This window comes from Falco rusticolus, chromosome 5, assembly GCF_015220075.1.
Source record: "Falco rusticolus isolate bFalRus1 chromosome 5, bFalRus1.pri, whole genome shotgun sequence".
NCBI lineage: Eukaryota > Metazoa > Chordata > Aves > Falconiformes > Falconidae > Falco > Falco rusticolus.
In genome coordinates, this window is record NC_051191.1 from 39,810,433 (window position 1) to 39,824,149 (window position 13,717).

At 40.2% G+C, this 13,717-nt stretch overlaps 1 long non-coding RNA gene across 2 annotated transcripts in view; it reads right to left on the bottom strand.

The window, feature by feature from the left end:
- LOC119148079 overlaps positions 1-11,891 on the bottom strand; it is a 43,790-nt gene extending 31,899 nt beyond the window's left edge. Inside the window, exons 1-2 of one of the 2 annotated variants that reach the window (XR_005104294.1) lie at positions 11,518-11,891; positions 11,296-11,426 (exon numbers count right to left, since the gene is read on the bottom strand). This is a non-coding gene — a long non-coding RNA (uncharacterized LOC119148079). The remainder of the gene's footprint in view (positions 1-11,295; positions 11,427-11,517) is intronic. The other variant, XR_005104295.1, reaches the window with a different exon arrangement.
- Between the last annotated feature and the right edge of the window lie 1,826 nt (positions 11,892-13,717).

The following is a 13,717-nucleotide window of genomic DNA, read 5'->3' on the forward strand; positions in this document are numbered from 1 at the left end:
TGGTTCTTGATCGAGACATACCTTGTTTTGTTCCTGCAAATCTGCATTGAGTTTTGCTCTGATCTGTGACAAAAATAATTAAAAATCACATTCTGGTATATATTCCTAGTACCATGTGTTTTAAGTGAGTGTAAACAAAACTTGATTTTTTAATTTATGTATTTATTTAAAATATCCATGTAATTAGTTATTTAAGTCATACAGTCATAATTAATTTCTCTCAAAAAGGAAAGAATTAGAATCTTCTGATCATGAATGGAAGTTATAAAATAAACTGAGAGGGTACCACTAACTTAAAGAGTATCTGGAAAACTTCTTGATCAAATGAAGCTTGCTAAAAGCACCAGATGCAAAAGACAAAAGACTAATTGTCAGCATCAATGATGCTAAGTAAATGTTTGACTTACTGATTATAATGAGCCACTGCTGTTAGTGGGAGCTTTGTGAAAATTGTTCTTGAATTAGTCTTCCATGATGAAAATGTTGTTTTGGTGGCATATTTCATATGCAATTATTTTATCTCTTGACATACAGCTCATTTGCCCCAGGAAAATATCTCTTATTGTCAGTTGGGACTTTTGTAGTATGTAACTAATTTTTCTATAAAGAATATTGATTAGACTAATATTGGTGGGTTTTAATTTTAAAGCTCTTCACAGTGTCTAATTTGCCTCCATTACTAATAATTTTTGTATACATGAACTTTCTTCTAATTGCCACTGAATATCATTTGCAACCTCATAGGACTTTATAAATAACATGTCTGAAAAATCAGAAGCTCTTCAGCTAGCAGTTAAATGTTCAAGACACAGCAGAGATTCACAAAATGACATATGACTACATGCTCATAACAAAAAAACTCCATCTAACAAGACCTAGCCGAGCTGTGAATATAATCAACAATCTCCCATTGCTAGCAATATTTAGTTCAAAAGACCTTCTAAAAATACAATTGTGGCATGCCATGCATTTTAATTTATGTAATTGGAACAGAAAAGAAAATATAAATTACCATCAAGAGATTTACCGGACATGGCTCTTGTTTTCTTAATGGTAGTAAAAAAATAATTAAAAGCCATCAATATTTTCCATGTTTAGAACATAACATGATTTTGGTTGCAGATTTTGGCTTGTCATCTGTGTTAGTGCTGCGCAAATACCTAAGAGTATTCCTGAAGAGAAAGAGAGGGGAAGATTGCTGTTTTAGTGGCTCTGTGCTTCTGATACCCACTTTGTCACATCTTAGCATATAAGAGTTTTTGATCGCCGTCAAGCTCACACTGCCAGGTTCCTCCTGGGTATGGACTAGCTTCATGAGCAGCTGGAGACTAAAATCTCTACAGACCCAGTCAAAGCGGTAGCAGAGTCATACCTGATGCTGTGGCCTGGAATATTTTTACACCTGAACTAGTCACAAGAGGTTCTAGTTCTCCAATCTAAATTACGCTGTTACTGACTGTCATAGCTTAACTCCTCCTTACAGACCTCTGAGGTGAGAAAAAGGTCCGACCCAAGCATTTTTGAAGGGCAGCCAATGAAAAGGGGTGAGTCATGGTAAAAAGAGGCAAAGAGTAATGGCAGAAAACTGAAGCAACCTATTCTTCCAAAACCATTGATCTTCTCTTCCTATACATCCTTCTTAGTAGTGAGCAATGTTTGATGGACTTACCTTGAGGTTTCACTTTACACCTCGGCAACCCTTTCTTGGGTGACTTTGCTCAGGCTCAAAGAAGCCTGAAGGAGCCAGCTAAAGAGCTATGTGCAAAGGGGCTCTGCAAGCAAGGCACGCACAGGTTTATAGTGTAAAGCAATTATTGACTATCACTCCCAGGTGCTACAATTCTAAGCTTTAGTGTGCTTACCACCCTCACAAGACACCTGAGGAAGCATTGCTGGTCAGAAGGTGCCAGTCAGGAAAGAAAGAACTGGCCCCTGCCCCTGGATTGGATCCTCCATGCTGATGAGTTATCATCTGCTGACTCCACCTTTCTGCCTTTAGGGTTTTATTCCTTTCTATATTGGTATTTTTCCTTTTGAATCTGTCAGCTGCCAACAAACACCATCTCATGTCTCTCTATCCATAATTTTACCCTTTTTATTTTGCATGGTTCTCTCTATAGGCTTTCCTATGGCCCTTTTCAGAGCTTTGTTACTTGCTCGGAAGTCTGGGACAAATTCGTACAGTGGGGACCTGTCAGAATTAGGCCTGAGACACGGGAAGACAGACAGCTGAGCCCAATGGTGAGGGCGGTCACAGAGCAAGAGGGTTATGGGTTTTGTTTCAGTGTGTCAGGCTCCCAGAGGATTCAGAAGCTCTTCCTCTGCTGAACAAGATACCTTGTTTTATTAGCAAGTGTGTTGCAGGAAGATTACATATGTGCTCTGGGTTTGTTTCTGAGTGTAACTCAGAATAAGTATTTATCTATAAAATTCGTGCTGCAGCTTGGCCCTAACTATGCAGCAGATACCTAGGCAGACATACTTCTGTTGTCACCCTGACCCTAGAATTTGAGAAACCGCCTCACAGTTGTACTATGCTCCTGACTGGTTCCCCATTCTCCAGTTCCTGATATATTTCAAGACAATGCCCCAGTCTTCTTGATCCAAACTGACACTGTGACCCTCTCATGTGATAGCTTTTACAGAGGCTTCCCTGCAAATATATTAAAACACATGTTGCTGAAATCTCTAGCAGGGTGAAAATGACCCTGGAGAAATAGTGACTGCTTGTTTTATAATGAGACAGGTGCTTAGGGTGACATACACATTTTCTCAGAGTCTAATCACAGCACTTTGTGTCATTTATGACAGACTGCTTGGGGTGAATTCAAAATGCCAGCTGCCCACCTACTCAGCATGTAAGCTTACTGTGTGCTGTGCACAGGAGTGAAAAATAAATGGGTATTAAGGTAGTGGTTTAATAACTCTGGGATATCTTAACAGGCACAGAAATCAAAGGAATCCCTCTCTGCCTTTGCATGTGGTATCGCGTACATGTTGAATAGAAACACTCTGGAAGGTGTGTGATGGGGATCACCAAAATGTTTTCCTTTTTGTGCAAATGAATGTGCCAAGGTAATTTCCTCAAAAGCATTTTTTAGGAGAAGTTGCTCATTGTTATGTGGAAAGGTAAAAGCTGCAACTTAATGCAAAAATGTTGATTTAATATCCCTGGTATTCATCACTGACAAAAAGGTCTAATGAAGAGTTTACTGACATGAATAGAAAGATTCCCATTGTCTTCAAGCACTAAGCATCAATATTACTAAGCTAATGACTACTTTGAGGCAATGTCTACCAATTACAACTTGAGGATTTCTGAAGCTGATGTCTGTTCTTGGCAGAAATCAATTACGGTAAATAAAAAACAGTAAGTTCAGAAAATGGAGATATTGTTAGACTGATGTGGCCCACACAACTGAAACATTTTATATGAGGAAGTAATATGCAATAAAGGAAATTACTGTTCTGTGAATCAAATGTTATTATGTGTACAGTTTCTACAATGCTAATCTATTGTTAAGAAATTAAACGGAAAACATTACACTATTTACAAAGTGACTTCATCAGTATTCAAGCAAAGGTTTTCTGAAAATAATTAATTATTTCTAGGTGAGTTTGAATCAAAGCCAAACTCTGAATATTATCAGCTTGGCTGAAGACATTTTGCACATTAACTCTTCTCCTCTGGGAACAATCATGTCTGTCTGCATTTTGGAGCTGTCTTCCTTGTCTTCAATTAGTTTAATAAGCTCCTACAAACTTAAGATAAAATCAGTTGCAGAGCCACCTCATCAAGGAACAACTTTGGTCAATTTAGGTCATTAAGACCCTGTCAAACTCTCACATTACTGCTGTTCTCAGAGGAAAGGATTCACACACACACCCCCAGCAAAACCTTACAGAGAATAAACAGCCTAGATATTAAGGGGGCAGGGGGAATTCTTTCAACTTTAACTTAGAGTTAAAAGATAAAGGTGTAAATCAAGGAAATGAGTCCACAAAACTGGAATATAACAATATCACTATATCACTCATCATGATGTCGCTAATTTACTGAAAAAGTGTAAGTGCAAACCAAAGACTATTAAATTAATTCCAGAAAACCTTTGGGTACAAGTGCTGCTCTTTCATCATCTAGAGCATGAATTGAGGTTCCTGGGTTCTGGGCTATCACATAGAGAAAATCAGGGGGCTAAGAATAGATGTCAACATATTCTTTACAAAGCATTGGAAGAGCCCTCTCTAGTTTCTACATGAGGCACTTCAGCATATTTTTTGATGTTGGCTTGGTCCTTCTCTGCAGAGCATTTTTATTCCAGATTTTGCACGATATGGAATAAAAATCTTTAGTCAATTCTTTAGTCAGACATTTCACAGGACCTGGACACAGAGAAATACCAGCCAGACAAATGTAGAATAATTTAGAAGTAGCAGAGCTGCCACGGTAGGGTTCCACAGATGAGCAGTTAAACTGCATTACATAGTGTGTAACAAGCATGAAGGATTAGGACTAGTAAAAGTGAGTCTTAAGAAATATTAGACTAGACAGCTAACTTTTAGATGGCTAAATTCAGGTAGAATTCACCCCAACTTGGATATCAACAAGAAAATTACAATCCTAACTTAGATACTAAATCCAAAATTACAGCCCTCAGTGTCAGCATGTACCTAAAGGCACTGGGAACCTCCCCTTGCACCCAGAAACTCCCTCAGTGACTCAAGGCTATGATGCCAGCTGCCCACCTACTCAGCATGTAAGCTTACCGTGTGCTGTGCACAGGAGTGAAAAATAAATGGGTTCCCACAGAGAAAACATGGCGCTCAGTTGCCATCCAGCTTTACACATCTCTGGAAACTGATCCACGTGAAAGGTCCAGGGCAGTGCACAAGAGTAAGCACCAGGCACCATACCTCATGTTACAGCATCTCTGCTTCATAAATACCACAGTTCCACCAATAATCACAGCAGAAATTATGGCACTCTGAAAGAAAAATAACTAAGCATGGAAAGCATTCCATGGTTTCCCAGTCTGCTTGGAGCTGTGCAAGAGTTTTTTATAGGAAATGAATGTCAGGTTTGCCTTTGAGAGTTGAAGGCTGTAAAGCACTTGTCAGTGACAGAATATGCTTCATATTATTTTATGTTTTCAGTAAAATCAAAAAGTAGAAAGGGAAAGCTAATTCAGGAAGTGTGTGCTGGCAGCTAGACATATTCATGGGAGAGAGGAAAGGTGCAGATGCAGCCTCTCTCTAGAAGCCATCTACCTGGCAGTGCTACAGCAGTGAAGTATGAGGAGGTTTTCAAATTTGAAATCCCTATAGTGGAGAATGCTTGGACTTTACAATGGTGTTTTAGAACATGGCCTACATTTTGTTTCACAAGCTAACAGAACTGCTGTATCACTGCAGTTTGCCTTCACCTGCCTGCAGTGCAGCTGCATCCAACTCCTGCTTCAAAGGGATTTAGCCATCAGCCAGTTCCTCTGATCCTTGGAGGGGATAGAGGAATGCTCTTTGCACTGTTTGGGTTTAATTCTGGAGCAGAGAGGATCCTGCTGAACATGTCGTGTCACTAAGTGAGCAGGCAACACACGTGAATCATCTGAGGGAGATTTGCATTGAGCATTGTCAAAGCACGGGATTAGCCTTGCAGGCTTGTGGGACTCTGCTTGCTTTGAATTTTGGTTGTTTCACATTCAGACAAAACATTGGAACAAAGACAACTCATCTGAAAGAGCTGAAGGCTCATCTGCCTGGTTTGATCTCAGATTACACCACTGGGTTCACCTGGTTCTCCCTCACAACAAAAACCAGCCAAGCGCTGCTTAGCTGTAGCGCTTGGTCAGGATGAGAGTTGTGGGCCTTGACGAATCCTCACTAGACCTGTCCTGAATGTTAGTTTTTTTCTCTCATTAGTATTTTGATACCTTTGGCAGCCTTTTCTTCTTAATGCCTTTATCTCATCTTCCATTTTGGTAAAAAGTATGTATGCTCCCTCCCACCAGTGCATGGGACCCACCTCTTTCATCACTGTAGGTGCCTCCTGTGCATCCCCCTGTCCTGGGTGCCCTGCCAGAAAGCAGACACTGCCCACCCAGCCCCAGTTCTCCAGATCTTCTCCTCAGCCCACGCCCCCTGCATGCCATCCAGCTGCTTGTGCATGACCTGCAAACTGTCAGTGTCACTTAGAGCCCATCCACCCCAAAACTGGGCTCCACAGTCACCTGTACATGTCTGTCCTCCAGTCACTCCATTTTCTCACCCCTAAATCCTGCCAGACACCAAAAGATGGGACAACTTGTCATCTAGGAAGGGGAGAGTGGTGGGGTGTGTGAAGAACTGCTCAGAGACAACCTCCACTTGGACCTCAGGCCATGCCTGGCACATGCAAGAATTTTCTTCATAGAGTGGTAGGCATGGGCACATCCCCCTCACGATGGGTACCCTGGCTCATGATCCTTCTGTGGCAAAAGGTAGTCCCTGGCACACATGTACCCCAAATGTTTCAGGTCACTGTCACATTGCCAACTCCTCCGTATCCTCTTGCTGAAGATTTGACTGCACATGTCTCTTCAGCTCTTCCCCTGTATGAGGCCCAACCAAGTCACTCCACCTTCTCATCCTGGCCCTGCCCATGTCCATTCTGACCACCTGAAGAAGGAAACTCAATGAAGAGTTCCCAAAGACTTCTGCTCTCACATCTGTCATGTCTCCAAACAGTACTGTGTTCCCAGCTCCATGGATACCTCCTAGGATAAGTGGGTGCTCTCAGAAATGTTGAGTGTCACTCAACAGCTCCTCTGCCACGCATGTCTGAGCTCCCAACCCTCACACTTGTATTTCTGCATTCATTGTTCCCCATCACTGGCTATCTGTCCTCCTTATGTTTCATATTCCATTCTCTCCCTCTCATGCACAAGGCAGAGCACCACCTACAGGACTTACACAGCCCTTTGTCCACTAGCGCTCACCATACTTCAGTTGCCCCTTTACTTTTCCTATTACTACAAACACTCCTTTTTTGGCATTTCTGCTTGTCTCCAATAGAAAAGGCTATGACAGTGCATTCAGGAAAAATATGAGAAATAATTTAATCCCCATGTGAATTTCTGTAACTGCAATAATAGACACTTTCTCCTAAAATAACTCAAAACACTCCACAAATAAATACGCAAAAAAGTCCTTTGGCTGTGCATGCCTTTGGTTTGAACAGCATACACCTCTGTGTCTTGGATGAGAGCTTTTTGTAATTTGATTTCATAAAGAAACATAACTGTTTTAATGTAACAGTATTGCAAAAATGATGTTAAACAGTGACTCTACTGAGGTTACTTCAATCTGTAGTTTCCTAGTAAATATAAAAAAAAGCTCTGAAGTCAAATTAATATTTTAAAATGGAGGCTTCACACAGTTCAGATCAACATTTACAATTCCCATGTCTCTTTTTCTTTCTTTTTTCAGTTTGATAGTCAAATATCTGAATTACTCACAAGACAATACATAAAATTTATAATATATTTCAGGGATCCATTATGAAATAGAAGAAAAGAATTATACACATTATTATTTTCTCTTTTAGAAAATATTATCCTATATTTCATATCTAGTATGTTCTTAAGTCTACAGTACCTTATAAACACTTCAAAGTTAAGATTAAGCTGTTGTTTTGTGCTTTAATAACACTCCATGTCTGATAGCACTAGAACCTTCTAAAGTGCTACACTTAAACAGCTAGGAAAGTATGAAAGTAAAGCCCAAGAATTTCTGATCTTTTGGCCTATTGACCTTGTGTTATAATTTTCATTTTGATGCACTAGAATTACATTTGAATTGTGTCCTGTTCTTCATGAAAATCTTATATTTTTTGAGCTCCTGCATTCAGGCACATCTGCCATCTCCCATTTTTTAAGTTCCCATCGTGATATTTTGCACAAATAGGAGCTTCAAAAATTTGACACAAAGCTTTAGTCTGAAGTTTGCTGTTCTGAAAACGAAGTTGCAAAAACACAAGCGCAGCTTGTATCCTAACACTGGCTTGATTTTTACTTTTTAATTTTATTTTGCATGAACTAAACACAAGATATGAATTTGACACAGACTGTAGAGACCATCTTAGCACAAGCTTGGAAACCTAGAGGTTTGCAGATAGTCCTGTCCCACATGTCAGTTCTGTATTCCTGAGATGTGGTCCATAAAAGATGACAGTCCACCCAGACGGGAGGTAGATGCCAAGAACAGATTGCAAATCGCTGCAGTAAAAGAGTATGAACTGAGGTGTGAAAACAAGAAATAATCGTCTATGCAAGAAAGTACCTGGATTTGTGAGTCTGAGAGTTTGGAGAGAGCAGTGAAGAAAAGGAAATATCTTAATGAGGAAAGGCCATCCACAAGGCAGACCAGGCAGATATTTAATAAAGAGGACCGCGGGCGGAACCGCTGGAGGCAGGCAATGGCATTAGTCACGACAGGGTGGAAGTCAGTCACAGGTCCAACTCACACAGCAGCAGCAATGAACATAGATGCACCAGGTGGCTTTTCACAAAGCCACACTGTAAAGCTCACATGAGCCAGACCCTCCCGAAGGAGGGGAAGGCAGACCTGTGGCAGGACAATTGTTAATGTTTCCATTGTTTTTTTACAAAAGGAAGTTCATGTGATGAAATTATATTGATAACAACAGTTTAACCAAGGTTAAATGACATTCCTAGTCTTATCTTTCCTCCCTTTTTTTCCTCAACAACCTTTTATTAAAATCAGACACTAAGAGGCTAATTTGTATGTGATTCATGCAGATCCTTTCTTCTTTGCCTCTGACTTTTATTCCCACACAGTCACAATACTGCTCATATTGATATAATTGGAAACACTGCCGTTGATTCTGGTAGGAGCAGCATCCAGCATAGCATAGGTGGGTTACTGAGTTTCCATGGGATATCCATTGTCACTATTCAATTCCAGCATCACGCAGGCCTATTACAGGAACACAAAGTACCATATGACAATTATAGCATTAAAGATCAGTACATTGTGATCACATCTAAATTGTCAGCCTTAGCAAGAAGCGCTTAAAAGGGAAAACTGCTCTGTTGCAGACAAATGCTTAAAGAATAGAAGTAGCTGGATGAATTTTTTTGTACAATAATGTATGCAATGTCTGATTTTCTATAGGAGACTATCAGGAATTATCTAAATCATCATGCTCACTCTAGTTAGGGCTTCATGTAGTTCAAATTTATATAATTCTTCTTTGAAGCTACTATGTGAGTTCCATTAACTCACATGGCAACAATGCTTGGCTTTCAAAGCACTTTCATAAAACAGCTGTACAGAGTCCATTTCAAGTCACAGAAATGAATAGTGATTTTGACAGCCAAGGCAGTAATGCTGAGATAGGAAGAACTACTTTCCACATCATTAACCACAGCCTTTCCCCCTTGCTAGAGTAGCTGGTAAAAAAGGGCAGGGTACTTTTTGTCGTAACAACTTCTCAGCAGCTCATTTTGTAGGGTATAATCATGAATGTCTTTTCAACTTTCAAAAAATTTATTTTTGTTTGCATAATGGGCCTGATATAATTTTCACTAAATTCACTTATTATGACAAGTAACCAGATTACTGAAGTTTATTGAATTTAAGATTAGGTATTCTAACTTTCAAAAACCTTCAACCAGTTCAAAATGTAACCACCTTCTCAAATACAGCCTCAGTGTAACACTAACCAGCAGTCAGTGCGGACTCCCCAACCTTCCTCTTCCTAATAGGAAAGGTCGGTTTAACAGTCCTTGTGGAGTATCTGCCCTCAGTGGAACTGCTGAAATTATCATAACAGCTCATGATAATTTTCCAAGCAGCTGAATCAAGCCTGGAGTGCTTTATGAAGTACGACAATCAATCTCTGCATCTAAGGTCTGAAGAGCAAAATTCCCTTCTTTGGCCCTGTCACAGTAGAGGGAGAATGTTGGACGCGAAGAGCTTTATATTCAGATATGTTTTTGAAGCACAGGCTGCACTCACAAATTGACCTTGTCTGCCCAAAATTAAGAGCAGGCATGAGAGCAGACCACTGTCTTCTAGTCATTTTCCGTCCCTATTATCACCTGTTTGCTTGAATTGATTTTCAGTTCAGAAGATGTAGTATACTGGCCTTAGGAAAACCCCAGGACAGGATAGCTGCTTCAGGATAAATCTGTGCATGCTTTGCCACATTTGTATGTGACCTGATCAGATTGACCTGATCAGAATGACCTCCTCCATTAACAGGCACTTGGACCTACCCTGGGACTCTAGTGGCAATCCAGAACTAAGACTGAATTCACACCCTTGTACATCTACAATAAAGATGGAGCATGAGGAAAAGTTATTTTGACAGCAAACTTACAGAGTCCTTACAGCTCTTTTTTTCTTTGGAGGAAGGAGCACACTTGTTGTTGGAGCTCACCACTAGATAGCAATAAAGACAGGCAAGGAATGCAGTAGGAACCAAAGGTCCTGTATGGAAGCTGCACAACAAGCTCAGCAAAACAATTCTATTATGAAAGCACTGACATGAAACAAATGCATTCTGCTGTATTGGTTAATATAAGAACTTGGTTGCCAGAAAGAGATCTTAGGGAATGATAAATAGGTCATCTATTTTTATTTAGTATGGTAGTTAGTATTATAGGCTTAGAAGATGAACACAGAAGAGCTGAATTCCATTCATTTCCTGGCTATTGTAATGGTACAAATAAATGGAATTTTCTACATCAGGGAACCAGCTTTACAGAAAGGTTGAATCCACTGGGGTATTAGTGTACTTGTTAAGAAGGTATTGCAAATGTTGCTTATCTAACACTGGCTGAAAAAGACATGGATAGAAAAGAACATTTGGTACCATTTGAAACATTAACTTTTAAAGTTTCCACAAAGTGCTGCTGTTCTTAAGGATTCTAAAATAAAAACTTACTGTTATAAGGAGTTTGAGATTTACTGTAGCAAAACATTTTACATGTGCAGAATAGGAATTCACAGTTTTCTCATAGGGAAGATTTTTTTTTTCTTTTTAACAAAGATTTGGAAATGGGTGAAAACTAAACTGACAATCTTACAGTTCAGAATTTCCATTAAGAACTTTCTATTTAGAATTACATGTTTTAAGACTGTAGGAGCATAGTTAAAAGTTAATTATGACAACACTTTTTGAATATAAAAAATATTAATTCTCAAAGTGTTTGAAATGAAATAACTAACTGAAATTAAATTCTATTTCCCCAGGATTTTGAGTAATAAAAAAGTCAAAATTAGTTTACTTACCTTTTGGAGAGGTCAAATAAATACAACTTGTCAAAAATATACAGAATAGAAAAGTGTTTTCCCCCCAGCTACACTCCTAGCAGTATTTCCCAGAGCTCCTAAATGTCAGATCTCCACTCCAACATTCATTTCTATTTAAAGACAAATAACTTATTTATAGTATTTTTAATGATTATGAGTATGCACTGAGTGGAAACAAAACAAAAATACTGAAATGCTTACTTGCAGCGTAAGTATTTAGATACCCAGGACAGATACTTCATCCAGCCACATGCCAACCCTCTGGATTCTGAAGCAGAAACTGCTATTGCCTTTTGGTACAAGTACTACGGCATTATCTGACTAAGCAACACTTCCTGAAAGTGCTATCACCTGAGACTGTGCTCTGCCCATATGCATTTTGGCCTGCTGGTAGAAAACAGTATCTTGTGATCCTTGTGTGGATGACTGACTGCAGAGATGCAAGGGCTGATGACTTCACCTTGGAGCAGCAGCACAAAATTCAAGCTGGCAGAGTTCAACTGGATATGTTTGACAACAAATTATTAAGATTGTTCTTCAGAATTCAGTGATGCTCCCCCTTGTGAGAACTACAACAGCTCCCCCCAGAGACACCCCTTCTCCCTCCTACTCCCTGCCCTGAGGTATGATAAGAGCATGGGACATCTCAGCTGGCCAAGTGCACTCCTTCCCATTTCTGCATTGACACCCCTTCTCTTGCACCCTGCAGCTTGTACAGAGAACTTGTCACAGCACTCTCAAAACTACCCAGGTGCAACAGGCTTTTACCATCCCATACCAGGTGAACTTCAATAAGTAGTTCCCACACCTTGCCCCAGAACAGCCACCAATCCCCCACAAGGGTTCAAAACTTTATCTACTGTCCACATTGTGCTGTGCACTGCACCACACCCTCCTCAGGGCTATTTAACTACTTAGCAGGAACGAGCTACAGCTGCACATCATCCATGTCAATCAGCCCACTGCCTCTGAGGCAAGGCCACAGCTGCATGTTATCAATGCTGATCAACCCACTGCCTGCATTCCTTTACAGTGGCCTTTCTTCTGCTGGGAGATATGAGCATACCAGTCCAGGAACCAGTGATCTGCCAAATGCCTTTTTTTTAAGGGTGTCCTCCTTCCATATTCCTACCTTTAGGGTTACAGTAGGGACAAGCATGCTTATTGAAAAAACCAGAATGAAATACTTTTTTTCTATTTAACAAGGCAAAAGAAATGTTTTAAAGATATTTATTATTAGGGTCTATGCCACCTGAATTCTTCTTGTATTTAAACTGACTATCATTTCAAGACCACTTTGCCAAATTCACCCAACATACCTTGTGCATTTAGATGACAGCTATGCTTCCACTAATGAGGAATACGCATATTTCAAGGATCAAATGCTTATTTGAAAATAGTTGACAATTAATTATGGCCTAAGGAAATGTCTCAGACCCATTTCTTTCCCTTGTACCTGAATTTTGCCAGGATAATTCTATCAAAGCTAGGCACAGCCGAAGCCTGTCAGCCCCACAGGTCACACGCTGTAAATAATGACTCATGTAAGAGAATGACCTTCATAGTCTTCTGTCACTGCTTTCTCTGGCCCTGTCTCCGGCTGTCCTGGCATGCTGCCTGGACTTCCTAGGTGGACCTGGACCTGACTTGTTACCTCACCTCATCTGATGATCACTGAATTGTTTGTTGATGGACTGTGTCCTTACCACCACCCTGCTCCTGCGTGGGTGTGGTGGGACTGGCCTCTCAGGGTATCTCTGCCTGCCTGTGCTGGGGTCACCCTCTCCTCCTGGCTCATCCTCCTTCCTGAAGCAGCCTTGCTTTTGCTGCTCCCTGACATATGCATCTACTGTAAGCACCTGCCCCAGAAATACCTGTTTCTTTCCACTGACTATTCATGGATTAGAAGGTGCATACTTTGAACAGAGCTAGTCCACTGTAGACATGGGAAGGAATCCCATCTAAGGCAATAATTTACAACCCAACACCTCCTAGAAATTACTCTGCATGGTTTAATATTGATTCTCTGAAAATCTTTTCTATTTTTCAGTAATTTTGTTAAAATGAAGTTCTACATCCTTATATTGTCATCTGGACAGCTATGAGATTCCTAAGGTCAATCAGTTGCTTTTTAAATTGATGGTCTTTGATTAGCTCCTGTCTTTTCTTGCAGTATTCTGTGGTTGTAGCTGTGGCTCTACCCAAAGGGCCTTGAGTGAGACACCCAATTGTGCTTTCCAATAAAACTACTCTTCAGTAATCTCCCCATCCTACCCCAGGATGTTAGTGCTACAACAGAAGATGTGGCCTTTCCTAGCTTTCCTTTAAACACAGATTTCCCTTTTCTATACCCCATTTTATAGGAATAAAATTGCAAGAGTTTTGGGGGTTTTTTTTCCTC